Source organism: Seriola dumerili, unplaced genomic scaffold (assembly GCF_002260705.1).
Source record: "Seriola dumerili isolate Sdu_G_001 unplaced genomic scaffold, Sdu_1.0 BDQW01000278.1, whole genome shotgun sequence".
Taxonomy (NCBI): Eukaryota; Metazoa; Chordata; class Actinopteri; order Carangiformes; family Carangidae; genus Seriola; species Seriola dumerili.
Window position 1 is genome coordinate 595,371 of NW_019174533.1, and position 14,159 is coordinate 609,529.

A 14,159-nucleotide genomic window follows, 5' to 3' on the forward strand; every position below is an offset into this window, starting at 1 on the left:
AAGGAATACAGTCACACACACCAAAACACGACACTCAAACTATCAACACAAGCAGCACTTTGCCCTTTACATCCAGGCTCCATATCTACAGCCCTGATGATGAAGTCCTGGAGCCAGCCGACTGCTGTGTAACGAAAGTCGACTCCATTTTAATTTTTTAAACGATGAGTTTTAAAAAAAACTGGGGGGGTGAAAGCAGGAGAAACAGTATTGTCGGAGTTCTTCCTGCAAAGCAATAGGCTCCCTGACATGCTCGAGTTAAATCTTTCATGTGAAGGGGGAAAAAGAGAGTTGTTTGTGTGTGTGTGTGTGTGTGTGTGTGTGTGTGTGTGTGTGTGACAGGGAGGACAGAATAAAACAAGCTTGGTCAAAATGTGAATAAATGTTTAAGTTTAGGGAAAAGCGATTTACAGCTGAGGAGAAATAAACTTAGAGTATAAACTCTTGTGCGTAAATGTGTGATGCAGACTAATTTAGCAAATGTGTGGTCACACAATTCGACTTGGGACACAGAATAGAAACAGCCCCCCCCCCCCCCCCCTCCCCCCCCGCCCCCCTTTCCCTAGGCCCCCTAGACAGCGCTCTTAGCTCCTGACCTGCCTTGGGTAAATGTTTGACTAAGAGTGTCCCCTGCTCGTCATATTTGTTGCACGCCAGTGTGCAGTGTGAGGCCTGGGGAGAGGGAGGAGACGCTGCCGTCACACAGAAATCAGCACACGCACATAATTATCCTAAACTGAACTTTTCATCTCACAGATGCCTGTGTATATTATATCATCTTTAGCTGTTCATACTCTGCATTCACTGCTATTAAACCCGGGAGTTGCAAATCACCTTATGTCATGTGTGTGTGGTTTTCTTTTTATTTACATAATCCTCCTGTATGTACTTACCCACCACCTGACTACACACTTACTCTTGATGTATTTATTTACTTACTTATGCACTTAATGTATCGCTCTACCTTACTGTATGCACTTAATACAGCGGCTGTGTACTCATGTCCATATTCACTTTACATGCATAATTTACATAGTTTTATATTATGAGTCACTCAACAACTACATTCTCTACTTAACCACTTTGTCGATCTTGTGTGTTCTTACTTTGTCAAAATATGTAGGTAGTTACTTACTTCACTCACTTTAGATTAATGATTAACAGTGAGTCTTAACTGGTAAATGTATACCTTGTCATCTACAGCAGGGACTTCTGGGTAGTCACGTGTCATTCCAAGTAAACTCCTTGTGCTTTACATTGCAATGCATAAACTGGCAAAACCAAAGAATGTGATCAGATACCAGACAGTAGCAAAAGAACTTATATTGCAAATGCAACATATGCACATATATTGATTATCCATATATGAAATATATAAAAACAACATATGTAAAATTATATTTAAAACCTATTGGAAATTTGACTATTAGTTAATATGTCCCAGATCATACAAACATGAATGTTTATGTATGTATGTTTATATTGTAGACATATGTTACATAAATATATATCCATCTGAAAGCCTGTCAATATATATTGATTATTATATACAGTAGGGTTAAAGCGTCTCAGACCACTTTTCTATAATAGGAAATTAATAAGAAAAACATATATAAGCATATAGAATTTGTGTATCAATTCTGTTTTTAACAAACTTGTATATAAAAAATTAAATATATACTGTTAACGTATATGTTTGCAACATATTAAACCATGTAAAAATTCATCATAGATATTTTAGAATACTGTATTTACATATGCAAATTTTACTATGGGTTTTTCATACATGTTGTAAAGTTATATCTTCAGATATCCAGAGGATTATATATGTGATGATAATATATCCCTTTATAGTTAAGATATATGGCGACATCACTCTTGGACACATTACATTTGTGTATGGGAAGAAAATGAGAAATCAAAACACTCACTGAAAGTTGAGAGATAAAACAGAGAAAACAGAAACTTTTTTCTGTTTCTGCTTTTGAACTGTGTTTTAAATTTTCTCTTATTTCTGTCATATGAAATACTGCATAGTTTTACCTCCTCGGGCCTCTGTAAACATTTCAAATGAAACAATCTGAAGAGGCAAACTCACAGACATACAACCTGTGACAAAGGCTCACAAGCAAAAACTCCCATATCGAGTGTATTTCAGCTGGTAGCCACCACTGGTGCTTTAATATTATAACTGATGAAACAGGACTGAGAGTCTACTCAGTAATTAGCTGGTAATCTAGTACCGAAGAGTTTCCCTTCCTTTGAGCGGTTGCAGGGGGTCACCCACCCTCTCCTAAGACGCTGCCAACCTCAAAGAAACCTCATTAGTCTGGGTTTCAGTGGAAAGTTAATGTCTCATGATGGTCTACAGAGGCTTTTCCACACTGCAAGGAAACACTGACTTCTTGTAATTTGGGAGGAATAAAAATAGAAAATCTTTTCATCTTGGTTGAAATTCTGACATTGCTCAGAGGCTTTTCAGTCACCACAGACCTGTACGTGGAGCTCTTACGAATCAAGAGCATGAAGTCCGGTGTGTGGTCGCACACGTCTTAAAGTGCTAAAAAAGAGACGATTAACACTGTTCTTCTGTTAGCAAACAACTTAACCTTCCCTAACCTTCAACGGATTACAGCCCGAGACTTTCTAAGCCAATCAGACAAGAGGAATCCCAGGAGCAACAGTTCCACCAGAACTTCCTCCATCCAGGTTAGACGCCCTATTGTGGGATTTGTGCAACTAAATAAATAAATAAATAAATGTGCCATTCAGAAAATTATCTCCTCATCTGGCTTTGCCAAGAAAGCATGTAGGTGTAGCAGCCATGTAGACCCATTCCACTCTTTGGCATGTCATAGCAGAAACAGCACGCGTGTGACTGATAACATCAGAGATGACTGCATTCCATTTAGGTGAACCAGCTCCAGGCTGCCGGCGCTGTGCGTGCCGGCTCGCTGCCGTGGGTCACTGAAGCAACTGATGGAACTGAGCCATCGGTGGCCACTTTAGCTTCACCTGTGCGCTCTTCCTGTTATGACAAGTCACATTTGCCTTTATCAGCCCCGCAGCTACAAACGTACAGTATGGATGGTGATGCAACACTTTTTGCATTTCTCTTAGTTACTCAGAGAGAGTTTGGACTAGAACAACCAAACTTTTATATATTAAACTTACATCTGTCCGCTAATTACCCGTACAATTGAAAGATATTACATATGACATATCATTTATAACATTTATTTGAATGGAGGAATTGATATATTTCTGTGTAATTAATCTCCAGTTCGCGTGTCGAAGTCCTTATAGGCAAGACACTGAACCTGCTGCTCCATCACTGTACGGGTGTGATGTATGAATGTGTGAGTGAATGTGTGAATGTGGCATGTATTGTTAAGTGCTTTGAGTGGTCGATAAGACAAGAAAAGCTCTTTAAAGTGCAGTCCATTTACCGTTTATTGTGAGAATGCTTGGAAATAAAGTTGGGGGGATAACACTATAAAAAAAAGAGGACTTCCTGTCTACGCCCTCACGCCCAGTGGTCTGCAGCCTCTCTGCATCTCATTAGTCCAATTTATTATTTATACAGAACAAAAAAATTAATTTGAATCGTCACTGTTGCAGTTAGCAGGCAGTCGTAGCTACAGGCTGATGATGGTTCAGTTTTAAAGATAAGGAAGGACATCACTGATTAGCTTCTATTTCCCAGAATACTAATTAGACCCAATTAACATAAACTTACATGGAGGAGTTTTGGTGTGGTTTTGCAGAGGTCCACAAGTGTGAATGAGCTTGATAACACTCTGAAAATGTCACTAACTGTCTTGTTCAATTAACGTTTGGATTGATGGGATGGATGTTTTTTGGACCATTTAGTGACTCCTCTTAGAGTTTTAGGTTTTAGGTTTGAGGTATTTTTCAGAAGCTTCTGAAGCCGTATCGTCCAATTTTCACATTTTTATGCTTTTTTACTTGTATTTTATTCTGATTTGTGTGACATAAATGAAACGAAAACAAAAAACAATACTATCCGTCACTAACCTCTGCTGCTCTGTGCAGGACTTCTGCAATAACCCCTCACAGCTCTGTCCCAGGAGACCAAACCCTGCGCTCGTCATTTACCCTGGTATGTCCTACAACAACAGTCGAATCATCAGGAGCCGTTCTCTTGAGCATTTTAAAATACAGCAAATTCCTCCATCTCTCCCAACACAACAACGTCGTCTAAACCAAAAAATGTCAGAAGTTTGTTTGGTAAAGTATGTATGATATTTTTTTCTTCTTATTATTTTTGTTAGGATGTTATACACCACTTCATTACACTGACTCATTAAATGTGTTTTCTTGCCTTAGATGCTTTTCCTTATGTCTCAGTTTTATTTGTCTGACAGTCGTGTTATTCCCTCCACACACACACACACACACACACACAGACACACACACACACAGTCTTTGCTTACAGTATAAGCCTGTCTGTGGGAGTTCTCCTCGGTACAGTATGCAGTCTGTGGGTTTTATCAGAGGCGTCCCACCTGGAGGGAGTCTGGGAGCAAAAACACAGCTTCAGACAGATTTAGAGCTCTTTCTGCTCCGCAGGAATGAATGAGCTGTGTTTGTGTTGCGTGGTGTTTGAATAGTGCTCTTTTTGGAGTGAGCCTCCCATTGGTAAGTGGCTCCCGGAGTGTGAGGATGCATAATGACGCTGTTGGATAAAAGTCTTGCATCTGCAAAAATGCCAACACACAGAACTGACAAACTATTTTTATTTTCTAGCAGGATAGACACTGAGTTGTGTGTGTTACTTTCATCGAATTCAAATCAAAAGCTTTTGTTTTACCTTAACCCACAAAAAAAAGTATGTTCTTTGCCTCGGTCTGTGGATCACTACTCTTCCCATGTGAGCTCTTTTTTTCATAACTTTTGTTTCCTGGGGTTTTTTTTTTAGCACCTAATTTAATTTAATGCAGAGGAAATAGGGCACTTAAGGAATGAGGGCCACATAAATGTGTCAGTTTAATATACATAATCAAGAATCGTGTGTGTGTGTGTGTGTGTGTCTGTGTGTGTGGATGAACCAGAAATGTGTTCAGCAGCTGTCTGTGTTACAGAACAGTATGTCTTCTTAAAATATAGTTCGGGACCCAGAATAGGTCACAGGCCTGTTTCTGGGCCTGGTATGTGACTCAGATTAAATTTAGTCAGGCTGACTAAGACTGAAACCAAATTTAAAGCAGGTAGCTCATAAAAACCTCAGCGTGTGTGGGTTATTTATCCTTTTCAACACATGGTTAGAATTTAGTATATTTATATATAGCATTAGACCAGTGACCTGTCTGGGGTGTACCCCGCCTCTCGCTCAATGTCGGCTGGGATCGCCCCCCCGCAACCCCGAGAGGATTAACAGTACAGATAATGGAGGGATGGATTTATAGCATGCATATTTTGCTTTTGTATTTTTCGATAATTTTACTATCAAATGTGTGTAAGCTTTATAAAACATGACAGATTATGAGCTCCGACCCAATTTTACAGTGTAATGACATGGTTATATTCATATTTATACTAATTAATAATTATCATTAATGTTGTTAAAAAATTGCTGGTTTTTAAAATTTAAATCAATTAATTATTAATATCTGCATTTACCTATTAGATACCATCTACTCTCTCATTGTTGTGCATAATGTTGAATGTGAACAGTATAATAATGTAGAGGTGTTGGTTCATGCTGCCAGGTGATGAGATGAAATCAACGATTACTGCATCATGTCATTGATGGCATACATCACTGTCACGTCTTTATCGATAACTGAATCTATAAGCTTTGAAATACTTCGAGGGAGCCTCAGTCATTCTTGATTGGTTCTGAACGGTTGCAAATATTAGCCAATGTTAGCTAACTTTACACTGGATGTTGCTATGTAACTATGTACCCCCCCCCCCAAATGTTTGGCAGTAGTTGTGGCGTATAGTCATCACAGCCTGGTGCCTGCCTCAGGGCCAGAGAATTTTTCCCACAGACAATTTCAAAAGAAATGGCTGTCTTCTTCGAAAATGGTATCAACTTTTCTTAACACGTTCATGTTTTTGGTTTAGAAAAGTGGGAAATACAAGGAAATATTGTTTACTATTACATAATAATGATCCCTGAAGTAAACGTTTGGTTTGAATAAAACAAACAGAAACCTGCAAAACTAACTAATGCATGTGTTGTTTTTGTTTTGGTAAGTTCTCATGTGCTATAGATTGCTGTTCATCTGTCCTCACAAAGAAAAGTGTCAGGGTAGGTTGATCATGATCCCTCTGAAGCACCGCTGCCACCTTCTAATCTATACATTGATTACAGACGAGAAGGTAAATATACGAGACAGTTGTAACAAAACGGGGGCAGCGGTGCAGGACAGCGATGTGGCAGCAAGCGCTCAAGCAGGAACCAGGGACAATCCAGGGACAAATTAAAACACAGCAATGAGCTGCGAGCATTTATTGTGAAATGTTTCGTTTCCAATATCAGGTTTTTATAAGATTATCAGATAAAACCTCCGTTTAGCCTTCCAAGTGGAGATGGACATGATACAACAATAAACAGCGAGAAAATAACATATTAAAATGCATTCAGCTGCTGAGAGCCTCAATCTGTCTCCATGAATCACAACGTTGCACACAAAAGAGGCAAATACTCACTTTAATTACTCATTGATTATGTCTAGATAGAATTTGTTCTGGGGCTCTTTCAGGGCAACAAATTACAAATTTGTAGTGCTCACAGTTACAGTCATAATTTACGCTTGTTATCCTTATATCAGGTCCTGTTTTCTATCGATCATAAATATGACATTATCTCAAGATGGCAGGTCATTTTCTATTCTGGCTATTTTCTTCTCAGTTGTAATTCTCAGTGTTGTCAATAACAGAACAAAAGCATATCTGTGTCCACCTTTGCAGACGCAAAATGTTTGATATTTCAGAATAACAGCAAATCCACTTTAAAATGAACATGACCAAGACAAAATCTGAGATCATGATCTCAAGAGAAGAGCTTGATCTTTGGATCAGGTTAGTTTTCATGACGGTGGTCGACAATGTGAGGCTTCACGGAGCAACATGGATAATGAAGTGTTACTAACCTTACTGCTTTTGCCACCAGCTGTTGTGCAGTTAAAGTCTACATTTTAAACGCTCCAACTGCCTTTGCTGTTCCTCGTTCGTAGAGTTTTCTCCAACTTACTAACTGCTCACACCGGCACACGCATTCTCAGTGTCTACGTGAATGGTCGCGTACCGCAACTTAAGAAAAACAAAAACACATTCAGAAAATATCTTCATCAATTTAACAACGCTTGTGCTTCAAATACTCACAACACAACAGATGTTTTTCCAGCGAAGATGTTTCCTGAATGTGTTTGCGTTTTGTCCTTTTTGGTGCCACCATACGTTTCTGATACGGAGCTGAAAGAGATCGTTTTTTTGTTTTAAAATGAAAAACATAGTGTGGACGTAGCCTCAGTCTACCAGAGTCCAGTGTTATTGTTTGCTTTTACATTTACATTGCTGCTGCCACCTCTGCAGAAGTCTGACAGGGTGAATCTCACTATGGCCAGGCAGGCGTGAAGCGAGGACACCGAGTGACTGATCACATGTGACAGAACTGCAGTGAGGGAACTTTGCACGTCAACCAGCGGTGAGGGGAGAGATGATGGAAGGAACAAAGAAACGAGGAGGAGATCTGGAGACGCTGAGGGAAAAGGCCAGTCACAGCCCAGGGGAAGTGTGAAATAAATAAAGGAGGGGGGGGGGGTGTAGTTTGCTCATATACTGTACGTCACCATGAAAGCATCACAACATGAGAGAAGAAGAAATTAGAAAAGCTGAAGTGACCAGCAGGCGGTGTGTTGGTGTGAATTAAAAAAAAGATTGTGGATCACCATGGGACCACATCCTGCTCACTGAGAGAGAGAGAGAGAGAGAGAGAGAGAGAGAGAGAGGGGTCAAAATGAGATCAAGAGATTATACAGCAACACCGAGCCTGAGGAAGGGGGCAGGCTTCCAAAGGTGCTAATCTAAGGTTGTGCGCGTTACATAAACGCTATCCCCGGCCTTCCTGCCAGGCTGAAGTCAGGATGCAGGATCCAATCAGAGAGCATCCAAGCATGAGAGGTCAGAGTCACAGCCGGGCCACAGCCAAGAAGAGCAGACACCAATAGCGTGCACGGTACACTGGGGTGATCTTAACAACAAGGGTTCACCGCAGGGGTACGAGATGATTCCTTAGACTTGCTGCCTCTTAGCAGAAGCCCTTTGTTGAGAAGCAACATGGGTTTATGTGGACGTAGAAATGATTCAGACCAATGGGATTAGTTGGTCTTTTGAAAACCACACTGTGTTAACAGATTAGATTTCTGGACTTGCTTTCGGTCGTTGTTAATAACCTGGATTTTGGTGATTCGTTTTGATGAAAGCTGCGACAGTTTGTCAAAGACCTTTTTGCTAAGACAAGACGACACTGATGACGTGAAACTGATATCAGCAATTTAAAAAAAGAAAAAGAAAAAGATATTGTTGAAAATAGCAAGGAGACCAAAATAGCATTTGAAAATAGCCACGCTAGCGCTGTGAGGCTGTACTCAGACAAGTGGTGGTGCTTTTAGCTGAATGGCAGCTAAACTGGCTAACATGCTCACAATGACAATGCTGACATGCAATGTAATGTCGACTATGTTCATTAGCTTAGTTTAGTCTATTAGCATGCTAACACTTGCTAAATAGCACTTTACGCAAAGTTTCACCGACACTAATATTGTTATGAATCTAAACTATTGGACATGTTTAAACTGAGACGTGTTAAAAGCACAGCATGTAATTTTCTGCCTCTTGGGGTCTTCAAAGAAAACAACAGAAGACAGAGCTTGGTGATGAAATCTGACCAAATTTGAAGAAATTCCCTCAAGGCGTTATGAGGATATCACCTGTGCAAAGCCAAAACCGTGTTCTGAGAGGTCACTGGGACCTTGAACACAGTTACTACAGTTAACGTTACATTCCAGTCCATCTGTTAGTTGTTGAGACATTTCCCTTAAAACCTCAAATCTGAAACTCATGGTGGTGCCACAGGAGAAGTCAGGGAATCCCCAAAGTCAGTATGCTTCTTATCCTGTATGAATCTCTGTATAAAACTTCACGGAAGCGCATCCCATTGACTGACTGACCCATAAAACATTTCATGCATACAATCTTGTTCATGTGTGACTCACTGGAGTCCGCCAGCATTTCCTTTTCCTTGTAGCACCTGCAGTACCAGCAGTGCTGCAGCTACACACCATCAGACGGTTGTTGGGGACAAGAAAAAAAAAAAAAACAAAACTGCATGATGGCTTGGAAGGCTTCATTTATAAATCCAAAGAGGGAGTATGTGTGTTATCATTTCAGGACAGAGGCTGCACGGTTGTAAAATAGATGGAAGAAAAACCTCAGGAGACACTGTAAAGCGCACCTGGTCACAGAGATGGGGGTATTTTCCAAGCTTTTTAAAGTTCAGATGAGGGCTTGAATGCAGTCTGCCTCACTCCTGTTTTGTTTTCACTCCACATCTTAGATATCATTTTGTTTGTTTGCCTCCGTCCTTTGTCTATTCTAAGTAGCTTTTATGAAACTTTTAAGCCTGCCCAGACGAAGCCACTGCCCTAATGAGACACTTCCAGTGTTCATGCTTGCCCAGTGAGACACTCGAGAGGCCCGGGCACTCCTGAGGTCGGCTGAAGTGCCACCCCACTGAGACATTATAGCACAAAAAGAAACCTTTAAGTAAACCTAAACTTAACCTTGCCCTCAACAGAAGTGCCCCTTTTTTTGACCCCTGGCCCCTTAGATAGTCTGCATACACCACTGACACTAATACCTAGCAGTAAACATGCGTTTTCTAAAAAGCTCCATTCACCAGTTCATCTTGAAGCAAACTTTTGGGAACACTGTAAGCTGAGAAAAGACAGGAGGGGTAAATAAAACAAGCTAAAGCTAAAGTTTCCGATACACTCTGCGTCCAGTTTTCATCTCCAAAATAAATCTTTCAACCAATAACAAACATTCTCAGCGGTTAACTCGGGAACCACCGTCTGTCAGTCTCATCCTGTTGAAACCAAACCAGGCAAAAATCACAGCAAGACGCTGCTGCTGGTTTTAGCCTGTAAAGTTAAATCAAAAAAAGGTAAAGCTACTGTTCTCTTATTAACTGTAGGGACACGGTGGTGTTTGCACAGTTTCAGAGCTCCAGGATTTAAAACATTTGTTCTAATCTGTTTTAATGATAATAAAAGAAAAGTTAGACCCCAACTTATCCCTTTATATTTCATAAAATATTAAAAAAAGGACATAATCACATAAATGGCAGAATTTAAGTGCCATCATAAGGAAACCCAGAGTCCTATATGGGACTGGGAAGTGACATCTAAACACTGGCAAGGAAGCACACAAACGACGCAGGTAAGTTACATACTGTAAAGTCATTAACAGTTTATAGCCACACTGAAATGTGTCGACACCTACAGGAGGGATTTCTGTGAAAGTTGGTGCAAATGTTCATGGTCCCTACAGTGGATGAATCCTTCTGACTTTGGTGATCCCCTTGACTTTTCAAATCGTGCCACCATGAGGTCAAAGTTTTAATTTGTCCAAATACCTACAAAACGAATGACATTCCCACCAGCCTCAGCTGTACTTTGTGTTTAGTGCTCATTAGCAAATCTTAGCATGCTAACATGCTAAAACATGATTGGTAAACATGGTGGCTAGATACATAAACAAACATACAACACATCTGAAGCCAAGAAAAAAAAAAAAAGACAGATAAAGACAAATAAAGAGAAAGAAAAAAAAGACAGTTCATGTTGTGTGATGCTAACTTTGGTTTATTATCTGGAAGTCTGTTTATTCCCACTGACAGTGAAACAAAGCTTTAAGCATTACCTTTGTTATAACACCAGTAAAATCTCAGGTTTCCTTAAAAGAAAGTTAAATTCAGCTGATTTAACTTCAGAAATCCAAATGTGTTAAGAGGAGAACGTCCTGAAGTGATTCCCCCGATGCATTTAACAAGCTTTTGAAAACGGTTAATGGCTGTCACATCTTATATGTATGTAACAGCTCAAATATTTCTCCTGTCAGTGCAATCGTCTCAAGCAATAATGGTCAAGCTGGTGCTATTATCTTAATGTTCCAGTCTATGATTAAAAAGGTCTGAGAAATGACTGGCATGTCTTTTTCAAGCACAAACTTGATGACTTTCTTGTATTGAACTTGGAGCTCCAGCTGGCAGGCATATTCTTAAAGTGTTGATACTGTGGACACTACTTTGATTTATTTATTTTTTTTTTTTTTAAAAACCCAGATAGATAAAAGTTGAAATTTCTAATAAAACTGCATGTCTTTGATTGTGATTTTTGTTTGTATAGATATTATAATTTATATAATAGCAATTCAAATATTGTAAAAAACATATTTTACATGCAATTTTCTCTGTTTCATTATGTTCTGCTGCTGTTATGTTTTTATTTTTTTACTTGTGATGTTCAATTAAGTTTAGCAGGGATAGGAATGTGTTCTCTCATCTAATATAATCCACATTAATCTGGTGGTCATCAAATTTCTAGATGTAAAGAAAGTTTAAAAAAAAAAAAAAAAGAAAAAGCTTAAAAGGATCATCAGTCTCAGGTGGTGAGAGAAGTTGTTTTTCTTTTTGTCCTGTCCAGTTATTAAAGCATTTTAAGTGAACAGAAAACTAAAACTGGACCAAAAGGTAAATCCACCGACTCCCACTGACCCACTGACCAGCAGTTTGTTGGGACCGCGCCCTGGTCGAGATCTAGAAAACCCTTTGTAGCAGCGACCCTGAGCCAATATAGAAGTGTCACAGCAGCAGACTCAGAATAGATGCACTTCAAAATAAAGTAGGAACAAATACTATATACAAAAGGATGCACAGTACTAAATGTTCATATGCCTCGACACAAACAGTTACGATAAAGTGAACTGAAATGTGAACAGAAATTATCGACTTTCTTTTATGCTTCCCTGCATCTTTACATCTGTGTGTCCTGAACTGCAGCATTGCACACCGCCCATCTTATCCTCCACTCAGGCAAAAGTTGAGATTATCACTAAAATAGGATTTTTCACACCTGAATTCATGATTTTTTTCCCCCCTTCAAAAAGTTTTAAATAGTTTCTCTCTGAACCAAATGAAACTTTAAAATATGAACAGACTTGTATCTGGTGACTTTAATTATTTGTTTTTGTTTCCCCTCAGAGGTAAAAATGATTTGCCGTTAGCGAGTTCTCATACAGGGTCGATTGTTTTCCGATCATTGTGTGAAATTATAAGTCACATAGCAGTTCCCTGGCAGGGAGATTGAAAATAAATAGTCATACAAAATTAATATCTCTGTGTGATTGACCTACTTCCAGCATATAGAGCATAGGTTCAACCAGTAATGACAGTCTGTAAAGTCAGACGGCCTTGCATCCTACGGGATTGATCTCTTTCACATTCCTGCATCCAAAGTCCAGCACCACATTGATTAACCACCAATCCCTCTTCGCTGGTGAAATGTCTGTGTGTGTGTGTGTGTGTGTGTGTGTGTATATATATATATATATATATATATGTATATATATATGTATATATGTGTGTGTGTGTATGGTACTGGTCTTTAATGGGACTAAAGGAGCAGCAGGCTAAATGGGAGTGGTCTGCTCACGTGTTAAGGATTGTGATGACAGAGTTGAGTGTGTGCATTAAGCTGTTAGTATAGACTAAGCTGTGGGACATCAGGTTAACGCATCCTCACAGGACCTCTCTGTTAAGCTATGGGTGGATAGGTCTGTATGGACCAGGCTTACAGCCATACAGACAGAGGGGCTGAGCCACTGTGCTCGGTAATTATCCAGGTCTACACAGCAGGGGCAAAAACCAATCACACCTCTCTGACCTTAACGTAGAAATTCAGTGACTGTAGTAATCTGAAATTATTTTATATTAAAAAATTCATTTAAAAAAATGAATCATTGCTATGAAGAAAAGATGAGGTAAAATAAAAGCAGAGCAAGGTGGGGGTTTTAGGCATAGTGTAACCAATCTGTGAGTGTAAAGACACAGCTTAAGTAAAGATGTAATGATATACCTAAATGTACCCTCACATCCATCACAACAGTAACTTAATGAATGATAGATAGATAGATAGATAGATAGATAGATAGATAGATAGATAGATAGATAGATAGAAAGATACATAGATAGATAGATAGATACTCTGCTGCCCCCATGTGGTAGTTTTTGTTAGTAAAACTCAGCAATAACAACACAAAATAAACAATCTTTATCAAATTTACCTACATGTAGATGAAACCAAACTCCTTAATTTAATTTCAATCAGCCTACTCTTTTAAAATGTTAATCTGCATGTGACTGCTGGCTAAAGCCATAGATACTGCAGTATATCAAGATAGGTCACCACATTATAACTTATAGATGGATGGTAGTATCAGAGGAATCTCAGGAAAGGTCTCAGCCACATTAGGTAGACCTAATAATTGGGTAGACCTAATAATATTATTATGTAATATTAAGTGCTTTACTTTATCCACATTTTTTTCCTATACTTAATTGTGTATATACTGTGCATGGGCTACAAAGTACGGTGGCCCTGAGAGCTCAATGCACTGCAACTTAAGAAAACAAATGCAAAAGGCACAAACATGCTTCAAATTCAGAAAAGATCCTCATCAATTTGACAACAAATGCGCTGCAAAAAAAAAAAAAAAAATCACAACATATGCAAATACACAAACGCACTGCTAAAACTCACAACACATGCAAGTACATTTGCAGCGGGTTCATTTTCACTAACGTTAGAATTACGTTGGAATTAACTAACGAGGAACATATAAGAGGGAGCGAAATATTTTGCTTACCGAGGCGCCTTACAATTAACGTTTAAATACTACATACCTTGACCTGCGTGACGTCAACATTAGCTGTTTAACCTTCCGTATCTTTAAGTTAGCTTGTAGCGTCTTGTTCCAACGAGCGGCACCAACGGTCACACATTAGCTATCGTTTAAATACCCTTTATGCTAGCTAACGATAGCTAGCTAACGATAGCTAGCTCAGT